Source organism: Dasypus novemcinctus, chromosome 2 (assembly GCF_030445035.2).
Source record: "Dasypus novemcinctus isolate mDasNov1 chromosome 2, mDasNov1.1.hap2, whole genome shotgun sequence".
In the NCBI taxonomy this organism is placed as follows: Eukaryota; Metazoa; Chordata; class Mammalia; order Cingulata; family Dasypodidae; genus Dasypus; species Dasypus novemcinctus.
The window spans coordinates 11,163,528-11,183,610 of NC_080674.1; the positions used below are offsets into that span (position 1 = coordinate 11,163,528).

General features: G+C 42.5%; 1 protein-coding gene across 6 annotated transcripts in view; it reads right to left on the reverse strand.

Moving 5' to 3' along the window:
- Positions 1 to 20,083, reverse strand: part of CTNND2 (catenin delta 2) — a 1,007,180-nt gene that overhangs the window by 200,069 nt on the left and 787,028 nt on the right. The gene's annotated exons all lie outside the window — the stretch shown is intronic.

The following is a 20,083-nucleotide window of genomic DNA, read 5'->3' on the forward strand; positions in this document are numbered from 1 at the left end:
TTTTCCCATGATGTAATTTATTCTTTTTTTAAAAATTTTTTTCTCTATTTTTTTTAAAATGTTACATTAAAAAAATATGAGGTCCCCATATACCCCTACCCCCTCACCCCACTCCTCCCACATCAACAACCTCTTTCATCGTCGTGGCACATTCACTGTATTTGGTGAATACATTTTGGAGCACTGCTGCGCCGCATGGATAACGGTTTACATTGTAGTTTACTGGAGTCTTTGTCACCAGAGGGTAGCATGATTCAGGGACTGGAGAGGCACTCTAACTTGATCTGTCCCCAGCCCAGCAGCCCAGGGACACCTGTCTCCATCCTCGGGAGGAGGGAATGGAGGTATAAAAGGGAAAAGCTATTTTCGTAACGTAAAGCTCTTCAGAGCTTCTGGCACACACTGTAACACCAAGGGCAGCAAGCCAGTCTTCTCTCAGGGTCACCAACCACGTCGTGGCTACAGCCTTCTGGGAGCTCAGGGCAGACCCCTGTGAGGCACGTTGCCCAGGAGCAGCAGGGGAGAAGGTGACAGCCAGCAGAGCAGAGTGCACCCAGCCCAGGGGAGCTGAAGACCCCAGTGGAGAACTGCAAGGCCCTGGCGGAGCAGAGCTGGGGCTCCTGTGTGCCCACTGGGTTAAACGGGGCACAAAAGCAGCTCAGACTGCATCCTTCTATCCTAGTGAGGAGATGTGCAGGCAGAGCGAGGGATGGAAATGGGCAACAACTCCTGTGATTTCACATGATGGATGTGTGTGATGTCTGCGTGTGCATGTGCATATCTACATGTGCACCTGCCTGCATGTGTGTGTCCATGCATGTCTATGATGCATCCTGTGTGTGCATGCCTGTGTGTGCCTGTACATGTCTACATGTGCATCCTGGGTGTGTGTGTACATGCCTATGTGTACACCCTGTGTATGCATACTTGCATTGCGCATGTACATGTCTATGTGTGTGTATCCTGTGTTTGTGTGCATGCCTGCAAGTGCACGCCTGGGTGTACAGCCTGTGTATGTGTGCATGCCTCTGTGTGTGTGTGCCTGCATGTGCAGCCTGCATGGTCATGCCACCATTTTGGTTTGGGGAGAAGAGGGATGGATGGGAGAGAGTGGTATATTCTCAGTAGATGCACCTTAACCTCTCCAGCCTCTCTCTCTTCCTCTATCCGTGCTTGACCTGCAGCTTTGTTCTTCCATACATAACCCACAGAAGCCCTCAAAATAATTACTGCAGGTGACTGCTCTCAACTTAACAGCCCTGGGATCTTATTGCCCCAAACATTCGGTAGAATTACTTTTGAATATACACAAAAGAGACCACAAAAGGAAATGGGAGAGCTATCAGAGAGAAAAAGTGCAGTGGGCAGCCGTGGCCTGGAGTCCTTACACATTCAATACACCAGGTAGACTTCCCATGGCCTAATGATTTTTTAAAAAGTAATTTGCATAGCTAGCTCTGTCTCCATAGCAACTCAGGCAGTGGTCTCTTACGTTGCCGCCCAAATGAAAGCTTCAGCAGAGCCACCCCGAGATGGTGAGGGGACGCCCTGGAGATAAAGACCCTTTTAATAAGACCCTGGTTTCGGCAGAATTCATCAGCAAACCCTGGAGAGGAATTCCTTTCCATTCACCGATTCTGTGGCTTATTTAATCAGACTTAGGGCTTGTTTTCGGGAGAGCTCCCTTTCTGGAATTATATGTTGTTTCTTTCTTTTCAATCACATTTTCATTAAATTCCAGTTACAAATACCTAGTCATGCTCAATGTGAAGTTTATACATGACAATAAAATTTCACATCTGTGTTTACACACTCCAATAACGAAGTTAATAGCAAGGGCAGTTTTGCAGAAAATTATTAAATTGATAAACTGCTTGAAAATCCTAAATGATCTATGCTCATCTCATAACATGACTATGAGTTAAACACAAATCTCTACTTCTGCTAATTTAACAAAGAACTGGGAAGTCTCCCGGAAAACAGCGTGGAAGGTAAAGTACATTAATACCAGTCAGCTCAGAAATGTCCTTATTGAAAGATTTCCAAGATGAGAGGCAGGTAGGGGTAAGTGACCTCCCCTGTTAGGAAATGGGATCCCTTCAGGTCCACAGCAAGGGAAGCACCACAGGCCCCAGCTGTCTGGGGAAGAAAGAAACCAGGAAGCCGAGGCTCCAGGGCCAAAGAAAAGCACATGTGTTTAGGTCTTTTAAAAATACTCTCTTTGCTTTCATTGCCCTGAGCATGCTTGGAACCAGTGTAAATTAAACATCTGATCTGTCAAGATTATAAACTCACTTAAAATGTCAACAAAGAACTGAGACGAAACAAAAACCATCACAGTGAATATTCAAGACCTCTTTTTATTCATGAAAATGTTTTCTCAATGCTTTAGAGTCAGCATTTCTCAACCTTGGATTTCTAAGCGTAGTATATGGCCTTTCAGTAGCTTTAGAGGGAAAGGATTTCGAATAAAGAACAAAAGATGGACGGCAGTGCTTTTTTAATCTAAAAAGACAAGTCTCGATATTAAATGCATTAATGAAAGCAGCCTTTTTGGGGGTTGAATCATGTCTCCCACAAAAGGCATTCCAGGTCCAACCTTGGTCCTGTGGGTGTGAACCCATTCATAAATGGGACCTTTGAAGATGCTCTTAGTTAAGGGGTGCCCCCCCTGAATGAGGGTGAGCCTTAACTCCAAATGGCTGGAGTTCTTAGAAGCAAAGGAAATGGGACACAGAGGAGAAGTCATGGGGAGCCACCAGCAGCTGAAGTCAGCAGAACCCGGAAGAGAAAGGAGGGGATGCCGCCAAGTGCATGGCCATGAGATGGCAAAGCCAAGGACCAACAGTGGCTGGCGGCCAGCCCCAGAACACCGCAGTGATGGGGAAGAAAGTATCGTGGTGCTGATGCCTTGATCGTGCCTTTCACCAAGCCTCAAGACCATGAGCAATAACTTATAAACCTATTGTAAGGTCACTGTTGTCCCAGCCAGGAAAGCAATAAGCCTTTTCATTATTGCTGGTTGTGAGTGCCAACTCTAGTTAACTGTTAAATACCCGTGGAAAGGAGACTGGAGAGCACACTCATTGCTATGGACTGAGTTGGGAAACATCACGTAATGATGGACACAGGGATGAAGTGCTGCGGCTGCAAAGCAAGGAACAAGGACCGGGGCAGACACCAGCAGCTGGGAAGAGGCCAGGATGGGTTCTCTCCAGGTGTCAAGCTGTCGACACCTGGATTTGGGACTTCTGGCCTCTAGGGCTGTGAGACAACACATTTCTGATATTTTCAACCACCGCTTTTTAGTACTTTGTCCCGGCAGCCCTAGGAAAGTAAAATTCTCACATTTGCTTTTAATTAAGTAATTGCAGGTTCGCATCGGAAACTCTGTGAACTGAACAGACATGCCACTTGAAAATAAGAAATAAACGGTGCTTATGAATTAAAGTCCATTTTCTTTATAAAAAAATCCAACACATGTGGAAGCCAAATTGACTATTTGGCAAGCGGCTCTTTCAACTAACTTGTACCATTGTTTAGTGTACTCACTGCGTTTGGTATGGGGCTGCTGCACGTAAAGTACTGGAGGGTTTTATGATCAACTTTGTATGTTCGAAAAATTACTACTTAAAAAAAAAGTTCCAAGCTTTTGAGCTGGACAACTGTCATTTGCACAGTAGATTAATCTCTGTTCACTACTGTGAATTAATAGTACGTGTAAATTTTTTCTCATTAAAGAGAACTGACCCTGTCAGTGGTCTTGGCTATATCTGTGTGAAATGAATATTCCTTTTCCCAAAAGGCACTTGGCTTCTGAAAAGGTATTAGATTAAAAAACATATATATATATAGAGAGAGAAAGATGGAGAGGGGACTATTTGAAGCAGACCTTGTTAAGACTTGATGCAATGCAGGTGGCAACAGCAGGTGAGCAGCAGGGACCTTCTTTGTGTGGAGATGGGTATATGGGTACGGGTGGGTGTGAAAATGCTCACATGACATGTTATACATGGGGTGACTGAATTCAGATTCATTCCTATGACAGGAGGACTGACTTTGTATGGGGGAATTTACCCCCATGACTTTCTTTACTTGTGTTTTATTCTCCTGCTCCGATTATCAGGAAGCCAAACCCATATCCATACTTAAAACCCATTTCCAATACTATTTCCTTCGTGAAGTCTCTCCATCTCCTCAACTGAGGGTTCTATTTGCTCCTGTAAGCCCCTCCAGCCCATTCTCTGTTCTTACTGAGTAGAGCAGTTATTCCTGTATGTCCTCTCTCGTTCTCAACTGACAACTCCTTGAGGACAGAGGTCATTTTTATGAGCTCATCCACCACCCACTGCTCATAGCATTGCTCAGACAAATAGTGAGGAACAAAGGAAAGCAAGCAAGCAGGCTCTTCAGAACAATTCGTTTACATCTTAATATTACAAGTCTCTTTTTCAGGTCCCTGAGTTAAGAAATTATTTTACAGAGGTTATTTTTCCAGGCATTCCCTCAGGGAAGGGCACATATTTGAGTGCTCAGAGTTGCTACAATGGAAGATACACCATCAATCATTATGGGCAGTCCATTGGAAGAGTGTGTCGCTAAGTGAAAACAGTTGCAGCATGTGCAAGACCGACCAGAAGTTTCTCCCCCACTGGGCTCAAGTACAGCCTCTAGTGTAAAACCATGAATGAAATTTATTTTGAATATGTCACTAGGAATAACAAATAAAAACATCTGTTGGGAAGGAAGCCAGGTGTTGGGCAAGGGATGTAGATATTCTTTAATTCTCCTCTCTCCTCGAGGAGCCAGTGGGGATTTCTATGCTAGGTTCGTTAACACTAGTTAACGCAATTTTTGTGATAATTGTAGAGCAAATAGAGCAAACTCTAAAATATAATTAGGGAAAAGTGTTTCTAATTAACTTGTAACCCAGGAAATGCATAGTAGAGCCACAAATCAGTTATGCATTGTCAGACCCAACAAGTAAAAATGCACTGTACGTTTCAATCTCAGCAAATAAACAAAACAAAACAAAAAACCCTTGGCAATACTTTACTTTGAATCTTTATAACAGTTAGGCATGCTTTGAAACATAATTTTAGATAAGCAAAGGTATGTTTCACATCACAAGCATGAATGATCATGGGCGTAAAAAATGAAGGCAATTTCGAATTTGGGAAATCATTTTACCGTGGTGGTTTGTAAAATGGTTGACGTTTATACAAACATCCTGATGGTGCTATGGATTGAATTGTGTGCCTCAGTAAGACACGTTCAATGGGAAGCGGACTTGGCCCAGTGGTTAGGGCATCCGTCTACCAGATGGGAGGTCCGCGGTTCAAACCCCGGGCCTCCTTGACCCGTGTGGAGCTGACCCATGCGCAGTGCTGATGCATGCAAGGAGTGCCGTGCCACGCAAGTGTGTCCCCCACGTAGGGGAGCCCCATGCGCAAGGAGTGCACCCCGTAAGGAGAGCCAGCCAGTGCGAAAGTAAGTGCAGCCTGCCCAGGAATGGCGCCGCCCACACGGAGAGCTGACACAACAAGATGATGCAACAAAAAGAAACAGATTCCCGTGCTGCTGACAACAACAGAAAGTGGACAAAGAACACACAGCAAGTAGAGAACAGACAACTGGGGTGGGGGGTGGGAAGAGGAAAGGAATAAAATAAGTAAATAAATCTTAAAAAAAAAAAAAAGACATGTACAAGTCCTAAGCCCCAGTTCTGTGAATGGGGTCCTATTTGCAAATAGGATTTTTGAGGTGGTATTAATTAAGATGATACCAAACTGGGTTGGGTGGGCCCTGGTCCAGTCTGGTCCATATAAGGAGAGGAAATCTGGACACAGTTTTCATAGGAGACAGAGAGCAGATGGCCACGTGATGAAGGAAGAGACCGAGTTATGGACTGCTGGCAAACTATGAGGTTTTAGCGGACGCGTGCGTGACCTTGCTGACATCTTTATTTTGGACTTCTGATCACCACAACTGTGAGACAGTAAGTTTCTGTTGATGAAACCGACTAGAGTATGGTACTTCGTTACAGCAGCTCTGAAAAACTAAGGCAATTGGATGGACAGGGGTTTTAATGCACCCCCGCCCCCCCAAGAGGTTCTGTTGGGAAGTAGAGGACTGTGTGAGTTGCAAGCCCCATCCCAGGTAATAGCAACATCAATGACAGTTCCTTACCTTAGGGGGCCTGTTCTGGTTTGCTAGGCTGCCAAAATACAATATCCCAGAAATGGGCTGGCTTTATAATGGCGATTTATTAGCTTCCAAGCTTACTGTTCTGAGGCCATGAAAACATGCTTATCAAGGCATCATCAAGGCAAAGCTTTATTCCCAAAGACCAACTGCTGGCAGTCCTGGGCTCCTCTGACACTGGGCAAGGCACAATGGTGGTGCCTGCTGGTCTCCCTCTTCTCTTACGGGGTTTGTTGTTTTCAGCTTCTCGCTTCCGTGGCTTTCTCTCTCCCTTTCTCTCTCCGTATTCACCCCATTTATAAAGGACTCCATTAAGAAGATTAAGACCCACCATGCGCCATACCTTAATAGACGTGACCTAATCAAATGGTCCTACTTACAGAAGGTTTACACCCACAGGAATGGATTCACTTGAAAAAAAGACTAAACAGCTTCAAACCATCACAAGGCCATTACAGGCAGTTTCTGCTACATTCATTTGCAGTTATTCCACTTTTTTTCAAGCAAGCACATTGGAATATGAGTGTAGCAGTTTGATATGGTTCATGAATTCCAAAAATAGATACTGGATCATATTTGTAAACTGGTCTGTACCTGACCATGATTAAATTATGATTAGGGCTTTGATTGGGCCACATCAGTATTGTGTTGTGTCCCTGCCCCTTGGTGGGTCCCCATCAAGATAAAAGACATGGTAAAGGACAGAGTTGGAAGTTTTTTTTTTTTTAAGATTTATTTATTTATTTATCTCCCCTTCTCCCCCCAGTTGTCGGCTCTCTGTATCCATTCACTGTATTCTTCTGTGACCGCTTCCATCCCTATCAGTGGCACCGGGAATCCGTGTCTCTCCTTGTTGCGTCATCTTGTTGTGTCAGCTGTGTGTGTGTATGGTGCCATTCTTGGGCAGGATGCACGTTCTTTGGCGCTGGGCGTCTCTCCTTACGGGATGCACTCCCCACGCATGGGGTTCCCCTATGCGGTGGACACCCCTGCATGGCACAGCGCTCCTTACATGCATCAGTGCTGTGCATGGGCTAGCTACACACAGGTCAAGGAGGTCAGGGGTTTGAACCACGGACCTCCCATGTGGTAGACAGACACCCTATCCAATGGGCCAAGTCTGCTTCCCTGGAGTTTTTTTTGATGTGGGAGCTTTGAGCTGCAGCCCAGGAATTGAACACAAAACAGAAGAACACAGAGGAATAGAGATGGCTCCTTAGACACAGCAAAAGCCCTGGGGAGAGAGTCAGGGCTGGTCACCTATTAGTCTACATTAGCTGAACATGTGGAGAGAGGCAAAACCTAGAGAGCCTCATAATCTACAGATGACCTTGTGGAGAAAACAGAGTAGCTGAGCCTGGAGAGAAATGAACCCTGGGAAGAGAGGAACCCAGGAAGCCTGAACCCTGGCAGACGTTGGCAGCCATCTTGCTCCAACATGTGGCAAAAGACTTTGGTGAGGGAAGTAATTTATGCTTTTTGGCCTGGTAACTGTAAGCTCCTACCCCAAATAAATACCCTTTATAAAAGCCAACCGATTTCTGGTATTTTGTATCAGTACCCCTTTGGCTGACTAATACAATGAGATAATCACAAATTCAATCTGATTTGCAAAAATGATAAATCAGCCACATATTTTCATTGGGTAATTTAACTACTACTATCAGGAACAAATTATTTTGTCATCTATCAAAACATACCAGTGTCTCTCCCCAACATGGTGCTCCTTAGCCCTACGTGACTAGAAAGTGACGTTTCTCAAATGTACATGATCAGAAGAATCACTGGAAGCTGTAGAAATATAGATCTCTATGCCATTACTCTAGAAACTGGGGGCCCAGAAATCTGTATTTTTTATGAAGTGTCCCAGAAGACTCTAATTTTGGGGAATTTAGAAAATGCTGGTGTAAAGCAGACAGGATTTGGAAACGGAGGACTAGAGAACTTGTCACACTGGAACCGTATCTCTGAACAAGTTCCTTAAGTCAGATCTCATGGGACAGTTACAAGGTGCTCAGCCCAATGACTGATGTGTGTTGGGTGTTCCGGAAGGTTTGTGCATCCCTTCCTGGGATACGAGAGATATGGAGAACACCTTGATTCTCAGGTTAGACACACTAGAGAGAAAAAGAATGTGAGTGACCTATTGGCTCTAGAAACTCTACCAGCATTCACTCTGTAACACAGTTAATAAAGGAGTAAAAGATGGACTTACGTAGACATAAATGTCAATATCCTACATCGCATGGTGGCAACAATGACAACTCCTTTAAAAAACACTTTATACTCCAATGCCTTGCTCAGTGGAACTTGGATGCCACCATTTTGGTCATTAAAAAGAGGACCACATTCTAGCATGTTCTGTGGCTGGAAGGAGGCTAGGGTTCTGAGGACTTTATGATCTAGAGCGACAATATTACCTTAGAACGCTTAACTCCAGACCTCATTTACGTGTGGGAGAGAAAAAAAATTCCCATCTAGTTTAAGGCAGTTATATGGAGCTTTTTGTTACTTCAAGCTGAGTTTCATTCCAAGAAATAATCTCCTCCCTCCCCCAGTACTTTCTCGTCTCCTTAGCCTGCTTGATTTTTCTTGATAACACTTCTCACTCTCTGACATAAAGATTTATTTTTATTGGTTATTTGGTCTGTCTCATCCCACCCACCACAACCTGAGTTCCATGAAGGTGGCTCTCTGCATCTGAAAGGTGCTATGACAAATACCACCATTCTACAATGGTGCAGTCCATTGATTACAGAGTGTGTTAGTCAGCCAAAGGGGTGTTGATGCAAAATACCAGAAATCGGTTGGTTTTTATAAAGGATATTTATTTGGGGTAGGAGCTTACAGACACTAGGCCATAAAGCATAAGTTACTTCCCTCACCAAAGTCTATTTCCACGTGTTGGAGCAAGATGGCTGCCGATGTCTGTGAGGGTTCAGGCTTCCTGGGTTCCTCCCTTCCTCAGGCTTCTTTTTCCTGGGTTCAGGGTTCCTCTCTTTCTGGGGCTTGCTTCTCTTTCCTCTGTAAGCTTACTTCCTGGGGCTCTAGCCTAAGGCTTCAGCATCAAACCACAATATCAAAACTCCAACATCAAAATCCTTAACGCTGTCCTTCGCCATGTCTTTTATCTGAGTCCCCACCCACCAAGGGGTGAGGACTCAACACCCTAGTGGCACAAGTAGGTGCCAATATAATTTAATATGTCCAGAGGAGAAGATCAGTTTACAAACATAATCTAATATTTTTTTTTGGAATTCATCAATAGTATCAAACTGCTATACAGAGTGAGACTGACAGTCTTGGCTTGCTTCACTTCTCTACAAATGAAGCCACTAAAACACCAAGATCACTCCCATTGTGTCTCTCCTTCTCCCTCCCTCCATCTGGCTTCCTGGAACAGATACCACCACCTTGGTCTGGAAGAAGAGGGCTGTGGCCGAGGGAAAGACAGCCTCGGGCTGGAAGGTGCCTGGGTCTTCAGGGCTGGGTCCCAACTTTGCTGGCACATAGTAGACACTCAACAAACATTTTTAAACAAATGAACTAGACCCACCGGCTAAGGAGCTGCTTTGATCTCTAGGACAGAGGCTGGGTGGACAGGAAGTTAATTTGATTAGTCTCAACCACACTAGGGAGGCGATGAGGAATCAGAATTAGTGCTGAGAGTTGTAATTTCTGTCTTTTGCAGTCAGATCTAATGGGGCTATCTATACGGAGAGGTAACTTTAACTTGCCGATGGCCACACGATGGAGTCCGTTAGGAAAACACCATCTAGCCCCTGTGAAATCATAATGGGAAAACCCATGAGGCTTGTTATTCTCCTACTTTACTAGAGTCCAACTTATTACAAAGTAAATTTGCTAACCATTGTAAGGGACTACTCTCATATACCCATTTCCATCATTCACAGATCTAGGCTGCCTTTCCTGAGATTTCTAAATTGGATGAGTATGGGGACAGTGAGGTGGACAGCGAGATGGGTGAGAGCAGGCATTGAAAAAATGCGTCTTCTGAGACTCTGGAATACTTCACCAATTCCAGTGCAAGAGGGCCTGAACTCAGCTGCTAAAGGAACCAGAATCCAACAGATGCATGGAGAATCCAGCTGGCTGAGATTGTGCAGAGTGAAAAAATTGGGGAGGATGGTTTTTCCACTTTAGATAACTTAAGAACTATGGACTTTGAACTTTGACAAGACATACTGATTTTTAGACTTTCATTCCTTTGAACTTTAATGTCTTTGGAATTCAACATGAAAGTGGATTTAAACTTTGATTCTTAATTTCTCCTTGAGAATCTGATACTTGGATGGGGTTTATATTAATATTCAAAGCATCTCTGCATTGCTGGAGTTTTATTATTGGAATGTCTTTATTCATTTTTATCTTTATTATATTGTTAATCTCATTGCAGAACCTCTGATATGTTGGACAATATGACTGGATATTATTTGGGATAAGAAATAAAATTAGCATTTAATTTTAAGTCCTGAGAACACAGTGACCTTATTTCTTATTTAAATAATGTGCTATTCTGACCCATTTCAGCATCTTTTGATATAAGCCCCTGTCTACCAGGCGTCTCAAGAGATTCTCAAAAAGCTAAAAAACTTCATGAAGATAAGAAAAGACTATCTCAATAAACGGCTTATGTCCTTCCTTGGGGAGGTGAGCCATACCTCTGAGTGATTACAGCAAATAAGTTAACAGAAAAAAATAGGCTGAGGATGTTGGCAGGGGATGCTACCACTCCACTCCCGTATATCCTCCCATAAAAGGAGTTCCATTAAGTTTACACTCTAGTCCTCTCTTGAATTATCATGCTCACTTGGCCAACAGATCTAAAGTAATGCCTCCAACCTGGCTTCTGTCAGCATTAGAGATAATATTTACTAACATCTACTTTTTGATATTTATCACACTGTTCAGGACTCATGCAGGGAAGAAGATATTATTTATTAGGGACAAAATGGGATGAAAAGAGAATGGAATATTTCTGCGAGATAAAAACAGAAGGGAGTGAGTAGTTGGCCGGTGACGCTGATGGAAAAGCCAGCACAACCCAGGATATGCACAGTGAGAAAGCTGACTGTCCTGGTGGAACCCCAGGAAACTCGATACTCAGAGAAGGAAGGTGTCTTCCTCTGCCAGGTGCTCTGACAAATACCACACAGTGGTTGACTTCACAGCAATTTATTGGCTCATAGTTTCAGAGGGTAGAAGTCACAAATCCAGGTGTTAGCAAGGCCATACTTTCCCGCCAAAGCCTGTGGTGTTGGGGATGGCTTGCCGCAATCCTTGGTGTTCTCTGGCTTGCAGCTCTGCCGCCATCCCATGGCCCTCTTTCTTTCCTTGTATTTGCTCTTCTGGTTGCAGCTGACTTCCTGTTTCAGGTTCCTCCCTGTGGCCTGACTTCTGGCTTCTGGTTTCTTCTCTTGATAAGGCCTCCCCTAAGATGAATTAAGACCTGCCTTCATTCAGGTGGGCCATGCCTTGACCTGTAACACCTTCTGAAGGTCCTTTTTACAAATAAATGGATACCCACAGGAGTGTGGATTAAGATTACAAGCATGTCTTTCACTGGGAAACATAATCCAATGTACCACAGAAGGTATACAGGATATATACCTAGGAGTAGAAATGAGAAGTAGGGCTAAAAAAGGATGACTGATTGAAAGGGCAAAGTCCCCCGCTTTCCCACTTTCCACTCCTACTAAAGTGAGAACACTCAGCAACCAGGAAATTATTGACTCCTCCCTCTAGTTCAGACCAAAAAACAAAACACTGTAGAAGATTCTTCTCCAAAGAAACAGAAATGGAATGTAGTAGAAGAAAACTAAGGAGCTAACTTAGATATTTGAGCCTTAGAATAAAGTCCCTCTCATTTAGATATTTAACGGACCCCTCACAATATCAAACCCCTAACCAGCTCACCTGAAATAAAGCTTCACAGCTTCACCAATGGACAGAGAGCTCAGATTAAGTAAATATTCCTTTAGTCTTAAGAATGAGCAGAAAACTGAGAATACCTACACATTTTAAGGAATGCTGCAAATCAATGAGAAAGACGCTCATAAAAACAAATGGATTTTTTAAGAAAAGACAGTAAAAAATATGTATTCTCTATTAAAAAAAAAAACCCAAATGGAAAATATGACACCAGAGAAAAATAGAGATTATTTACAATACAGAGAAAAGAAAACAAATCCTAGTTCTAAATAACCCTAGAGAAATCCAAGGAAAGTTTATATTTATAAAACAAGAATAGACGCTATTTTAAAATGGCACAATAAAGTGTTCTTAGAATTAAAAATTAGAAAGTGAACCTCAAAGAGCCAATCCATTCCTGTGGGTGTGAACTTATTGTAGGTGAGAACTTTTGATCATATTACTTCAGTTAAGACCATTTTTGTTTTTGTTTTTTTAAGATTTTATTTATTTCTCCCCACCCCCTCATTGTTTGCACTCACTGTCTGTATGCTGTTAGGTTGTCTTTTTATTGACCAGGAACCGAACTCAGGACTTGAGCCACCTCTGCTCCCTGCTTTGTTGAGTCTCTCACTACGCTTTCCTCTTTGTGTCTCTTATTGCATCAGCTCACTGTCTTGCTCATCTTCTCTAGGAGGCACTGGGAACCAAACCCGGGACCTCCCAAGTGGTAGACAGGAGCTCAGCTGTTTCAGGCACATCTGCTTCCCCAGTTAAGATGTTTTGATTAGATCACTTCAGTAAGGCATGGCCCATGGTGGTCCTAATCCTCTTACTGGAGTCCTTTATTAAATGGGATGAATATGGTGAGAGAAACCCAGAGGAGCAGAGAAAAACCTTTGAAAGCTGAGAGAAGAAGCCATGGAAACCAGGAAGCCGAAAGCGATCAGACCCAGAGGAGAGGGAGACGCTGCCATGTGTCTTCCCACTCGACAGAGGGGCCCAGGATCAGGGGCAGCCGGTCTTTGGGGAGAGGGCATCACCTGATGCCTTGATTTGGACATTTTTATAGCCTCAGAACTATAAACTTTTAAGCTAATAAACCCTCATTGTAAAAGCTAACCCATTTCTGGTATATTGCTTTTGGCAGCTTTTAGCAAACTAAAATACCTTCCTGTAAAATACCTCATGGACAAAACGGTGTATTAGTCAGCCAAAGGGGTGCTGATGCAAAATACCAGACATCCGTTGGCTTTTATAAAAGGTATTTATTTGGGATAGAAGCTTACAGTTACCAGGCCCTAAAAAGGTCAACTCAAGGTACCATAAGAAGTACTTTCTCCCCCAAAGTCTGTTGCTATGTGTTGACATAAGATGGCGGGTGATACCTGTGAGGGTTCAGGCTTCCTCCTTCCTCTTAAAGCTCCATGGTCCCAGTTTCTTCTGCTCTCAGCTGTAGGCTGGCATAAGACTTGTCTCTCTTCTGGGGCTTGTCTCTTTCTGGGCTCAGCTGCTCTGCTCTCCTCACAAGGCCAGCTGTGACCCATCAGGTGAATGGCTTGGTTCTCTCCCCAGGGCTTCAGCATCAAAAACTCAACTCTGTGTTTTCCTTCTCCGTGTGATTACCTCTGTGTGACAGTCTGTTTTATCCCTCCAAGGGGGTGGGGACTCAGCCCTGCATGCCCTAATGATGTGGTCAAATAAAAGCCCTAAACTTGATTCAATAAAGTAAAAGTGAAACCTCTAATCTAATACAATCTAATACACCCAGAGAAACAATCCAATATCTATTTTTGGAATTCATAAACAAGATCAATATCTATAATTGGTAAGAAAGAAAGCTTGGATATTGGAGAAATCTCTCAGAATGTATGATAAAAAGGAAAAGGGCACACATAATTATGTTAGAAAAGATACCAGTTTGAGAGGAACCATTCAAGAGGTTCAAAATCTGACTAATCATAGTTCCAGAAAGAGAGGACTGAGAAAATGGGGGTTGTTAAAAAAAAATGATGAAAGAGAATTTTCTGGTACTGAGGATGGTCATGACTCTTTCAACTGACAGGGTCGAACACCAACAAATAATTTAAAAAACTGACACACCTTGATGTGGATAGTATCAATGATAATAATAAGGAAATAATAGAAAATATTCCTGAGGAAAATGATCATATTCTCTAGAATTCCATATCCAGCAAACTATCAATCATGTGTGTGAATAGAATATTGAATTTTCAGAATTTCCTTTCCCAAACACCATTCCTTAAGAAGTTATAAGAAAGGAAACCAAGAAAGAGGAGGACAAGGAATCTGGGAGAGAGAAGTTCCTACCCAAGAGAACTATGCAATAGCAATAGTGAGCAATCATCCAAATCTTCCCCAAACAGTGAAGATTCTGGAAGGGAGATCTATGGGAAAAACAGGGAATTATGATTACCATCAAGGGAGAAGTTGAGTCTGTGATGGTAACTGTTAGTGGAGTGTAAAAATGGGGGATCCATTCAGATACGGTGCCAAAAATTCTTCTTTGACAAGATTCTTCACAGTGGATCCAAGGGGAATGAGACATAAAATGCAGTGTCTGCACTTACTTCCTAATGCAAAGGCTGCTCTCTGGTTTTTAACTCTTAGAATCCAGCTATAGAGAAAATTCCTGGAAGACTGACACTGGGTTATATAATAGAAAGTAAACATATATATATATAACCCTGAGAACATAAAAGTAAAAGTATCAAGATGAGAGGGTGAAAGGAAAAGAATGATGAGTACTGATATCCTTATCGTACACAATGGGTGGTCTAGAGATAATATCTCTGTTTGATGGAAGAAATAGAGCCTAAGGCTTGGAGCTACTGATGGAATTTACAAGGAACAAAGGACATGATCCCACCCTTTTGGAGTCAAGAGAAGGCAAGAATGGTGAAAATGAGAAAAATCCTCCTCCTCCATAATAAAAAGTCAGATACAAAGCCTAAGATGAAGTCTAATAAGCCTTTCATTGACATACATGGAATAACAAAACCTAAAAATACTAAGTAAAATAATGCAAAAGTTAAGCTGAATGCCTCAGAGGGAACTGGGAGGAAGATGGATATTTTCATATAATCACTTTATACTATTTTGATTTTTAGCCACATACATCTATTACTTTGATTAAAAATAAAATTCAAAGAAGACAATGCATTTAATTATCATCCTTACCAATTCCAAACCCTCATAAGTAGCTGCTTTAAGAAGATGCATTAAGAAATAGGGCCGATAAGGTCCTATTTACTTTATTTTTTATTTATTTTTAATTGTTCTTTTTTTTTTTTTTAGATTTTATTTATTTCTCTCCCCTTCCCTCCCCCTACCCAGTTGTCTTCTCTCTGTGTCCATTCCCTATGTGTTCTTCTGTGACTGCTTCTATCCTTATCAGTGGCCCTGGGAATGTGTGTGTCTTTTTGTTGCGTCATCTTGCTGTGTCAGCTCTCCATGTATGCGGCGCCATTCTTGGGCAGGATGCGCTTTCTTTCACGCTGGGCGGCTCTCCTTATGGGGCGCACTCCTTGCACGTGGGGCTCCCCTACACGGAGGACACCCCTGCATGGCCCGGCACTCCATGCCCCCATCAGCACTGCATGTGGGCCAGCTCCACATGGGTCAAGGAGGCCCGGGGTTTGAACTATGGACCTCCCATGTGGTAGACGGACGCCCTATCCATTGGGCCAAGTCCGCTTCCTATTTATTTTAAACACAGCAGGCATATTAAATCCTCCTGATTTTATGTTTATTTGAATTGCTTTGAATTGCTTTATTTCCCTGACCAACACATGTGTTTGCTAAACAACACATGTGTAGCAAAGGACTGCCAGGATATGGGCTATTTGGAGATAATGCATTAAATCAACACACCTAATTTTGAGAGGTAAACCAGTTAAAATGAGCTGTGTCCTTAATTAAAAGGAGATTTGGGTATGTGATGCAAAAGGTTGAAAGAATATACTCTATTCTTGGAGAAGCAGACCTCTTAAGGACACTTGCTTTCAATGGAAGTAAAACTTATTTATTAAGTTTTATGACTTAATAAAAATGATTTTATAATGATTTGTAAGACATTTGGAAATCTTTATATGGGCATTTCAAAATTTAGGCTGATTAGCTCCATATTTAGAGAGAGAAAAATTATATTAGCTAAGCCCAAAAGACACGCAGCATTTCTAATCAAAGTTTATTTGCTTAGGAGCATTTCAAGTAATGGCTAACATATAATAGCTTCAACTGGATTTAAATAAAATTCTGATTATCATCTCATAGCAATTATTGCATAGGAAGAAATTATTTATTGCAAGGCCTAACAGGCAGTGCCTAAATATATTCTGCTATGAACGGAGATTATAGTGCAAACAGGCAGCTGTTTTTCTAAGCACTCATGCTTATGTTTTGAATGTAAATGTATGCAAATATCTCATTTTAAATATTTTATTGTTGTTTAAACAGTTTGCCAAGCAATAATCAATAAATAATTTAAAGCTTTCACAGGATCATTTCTCTCCTTTTGTCTTCTATTATTTATAATGTGGCTCTCTTGACATCTTAGGTCCTTCTGGATACATAGCCTTGGTCTAATCTAAAATCTGGTTTAAACCATGTTTCACTTTTAAAAAACTCACAATATTGTTCTCTTGAATATTTGTTTACAAAACATTCTAGTTTGGAAATATCTAGGTAAGAATTCAAAGGGAGACGCCATCCTCTCTCATCCTTTATTTCTTCTTTCCCAACACTCTCCTTCATTTTCACATAGTATCTAGTGGCCAGGAAAGAGAATAAAACAGAGAAAAAACCCAAAGGGACTAGTGGGGCTCCTTGTTTTGTACTTAAGTCATCATGCCTTGCAGAGGACCGTATTAACTTCCTCAGAGACTTGCAAAGGAAATAAAAGGTACGGTTATTACATTTAAATCATGGTTTTATTTCATTCACGTGTGAGTATCTGACCTAATTCAAAAAGGATTGGAGGAGCCTCCTTACAACAGATATGGAGGACCCTTTTGATTCTCACACTTCACTTTCCTACTCCACTCTCAGGAGCCATGCAGTCCCTCGCTGCTATCGTAGTAAATTGCTAATAGGCGGACACAGTGGTCAGGGATGGTACTCTGAATATTGAGCAACCAGGAGGGCATGGGTGCCAACCATTCAGAGCAGGTCCCAGGCCACTGCAATGCACGCTGGTGTGAGCAGCTAAGCCAGGGTGGGTCGGCTGAACATTGGCCCTGTACACGATTAGGTTCACAGCTTACCACCGCACCTGGCACCCTCCAGAAATACAAAAGGGCGTGGGGAACGTAAGACTAAGAGAAGGCGTGAAGTGCCTGGACGCACCCAGGAGGGCTTAAACCAGCCTTGGTCAGAGATAGGAGTCCTGGAAGAGGAGTGAAAGAGAAAGAAAGAGGAAAGAAATGGGGGCTATCGTGACCTTGAGGTTGAACCAGGTTTACTCTATGAGAAAACCAGACTCGCAAAGCTCTGCAGGAGCCCCCCAAATCAGAGCTTTCATAGCTCACTTGGCCAGATGAGTATGGGATGGTGCTGAAGATGAAAATGGTTCTCTGAGGCTCTTTGAGGTGAATTCGTTTTGCCTCATTTGATTTTTGCTTAAGGTGGAGGAGTCATATTTGGCTAGATCTCCATCACTGATGTTGGGTTTAAACAGAAGCCCACGGATTCCTACAGGTTTCCAGGAACCTGCATATTTCTGCTTGTACAGAAATTGAGAAGGCTTCATTACTGCTGAGTTGGTGGCCTCAGCAACCCATTCCATACTGGAATGTTCTCCTAGATGTCATTTCCCAATTCTTTCGCTGGAGTGGTAGCTTGGCCAAGGTGCTTGTTGTTTTTAAAGTGTCCATAATGATAATGTCAGAAACCATGAACTTCAGACTGTTAAGACTGTTCTGATGACAAGATTTTCTTTGAAAAGGATGGAATTCATGCCAGAAGTTCAGTCAAGCTCAGTAAGGCTCTGGAAAGGCAGAGAGCATCTGCTGAAGTAGCCAACGCTCTCAAAATTTATCGAGTCTCCCTTCTTGGTCACAAATGGCTGTAGCTCTGATGTCTCGGATGGCTTTTGCTGTAGAAGGCAGCACTTCTTCTAGAAGGGGAGACAGAGAGTCCAGCCACAAGCCCATGCTCATGAAGGAACAGTGGGACATGGCTATGTGCAAAGCTTCGTTCTTCTCAAAAGGAGTGGAACCAGAGAGGTAGGTACTCTCTCTGTGTACCAACTACTTACAGCCGAAGTTTGGCCAGGAAAAGAAACTTGGTATTTTGAAGAGGTAACTGCCTTTTGATGTTCTCAAAAATGACTCACATAGAAATGCTGATATTGCCCAACTCCTGTAATGGCTGACAACCAAGATCCACTTGATCAGTGCTAAAGGGCATGGAGTAGCCATCAGTTCCTTGATGCCCTGCTTCAAACGGGAGAAGCGGCCCAGATCTCCCATTGGACAACACCAGGTGACAGAGAAAAATGCTTCCACTTCCTTTCTGTTTTAAGCCATCCACCATCTCAGCCTCTGGCATGTGGCTGAGTTTCCTTGGCTGTGAGATGTGATACAATATAGGGGGTTTTGAATCAAGGGCTTGTGCAGGAGCACATCCAAATCTTGGTGAAATCTAAATATCATGAAAAAGAGGCCTAAGTTGGACAACAGAAGGTTCTGTCGGCTCCACTGGCAAGTCTCTAAGGCACAAGGAACACCCAGGTGCCTCCTTTCCATTGCATTCAGTGAGTCCTTATTTCACAGGCATTTCCAACTTAAACAGGACCCACGGAAGTAAGGGCAGGTGTTCTTAACAATGACAGGACATATTTTCAGTAATTTAACTCCCCCCAAACTACCCTAAACCTCATTAATATGGAGATAACGATATTCTCTGACCTGACCCGTTTCACCCCACAAGAGTGGAGTGTGAAACATTACTTTAACAACATTGTAACCCTCAACAATTCTTTTTTTTCCCCCACAAAGACAGTATGTTACAGAAAGAAACATAAAAAATGAAACATTTAGGTCTAGTCCTAATTTAGCGAAGAGTGAGAAAGAGATGGCACCCTAATCTTAAAGAGTGCAAATTTAAAAGGACACGCTGAGGCTGAGTCTTGACCCAGGGCTGAACAAATACTTATGAGTCTCTGACTTAAGTAAACTATTTTCTTAAATGAACAAATTCACATACACTTCATCAGCAAAGCTACAAGAACATTTAGAGTTGGGACTGAAGGTTAGTGGAATCATGGCTAGCTAAGAGGTTCTTTTTTAATAGTCAACTACACAATCCATTTGCCAAATATTTGCTCAAGGGGTACCTAGAGGAACCAAGAAACAACATTTAAAACAACAGTGGGCATAATTGAGAAGGATAAACATTAGGGAAATCTGAAATCTCCTATCAAGGCCGCCTGTTCCGTTAGCACTATAGCAAGTAAAACTGCACCTGTCAGAAGTGAGAAATGGTAACTAACAGCTAATGTTTACTGTGTCCCCACATATTCTGAGGAAGTTGCATGCTAAGTGCTTTACCTTGTCTCCTTCATTAAATCCTCAAGACTCTAAGAGGTGGATACTGCTGTTATCTCCATTTTATAAACCTCAAAATTTCTACAGTCACAGAAAGGCTTTCTCTCATGTTCAGTTTTGGGAAATTCCTTACTACATAGTGATATAAGCTTGGGACTTGTGGATGCATAAATATTTTATTCAAGTAATTAAATGTTAGGTACAATACATCTCTCCACTCTTAACCACACTTTAAACTGGAATGTATACCTTCTTAATGCTACCTCGCACACCTTGTTTTTCTATCAATCATTATTAATGTTTATTCTAATGATAACCCATGGGCATTGTAAGATGCTCAACTACTTCTGAACCAACTTGCAAGGACTGAAATGTCATTA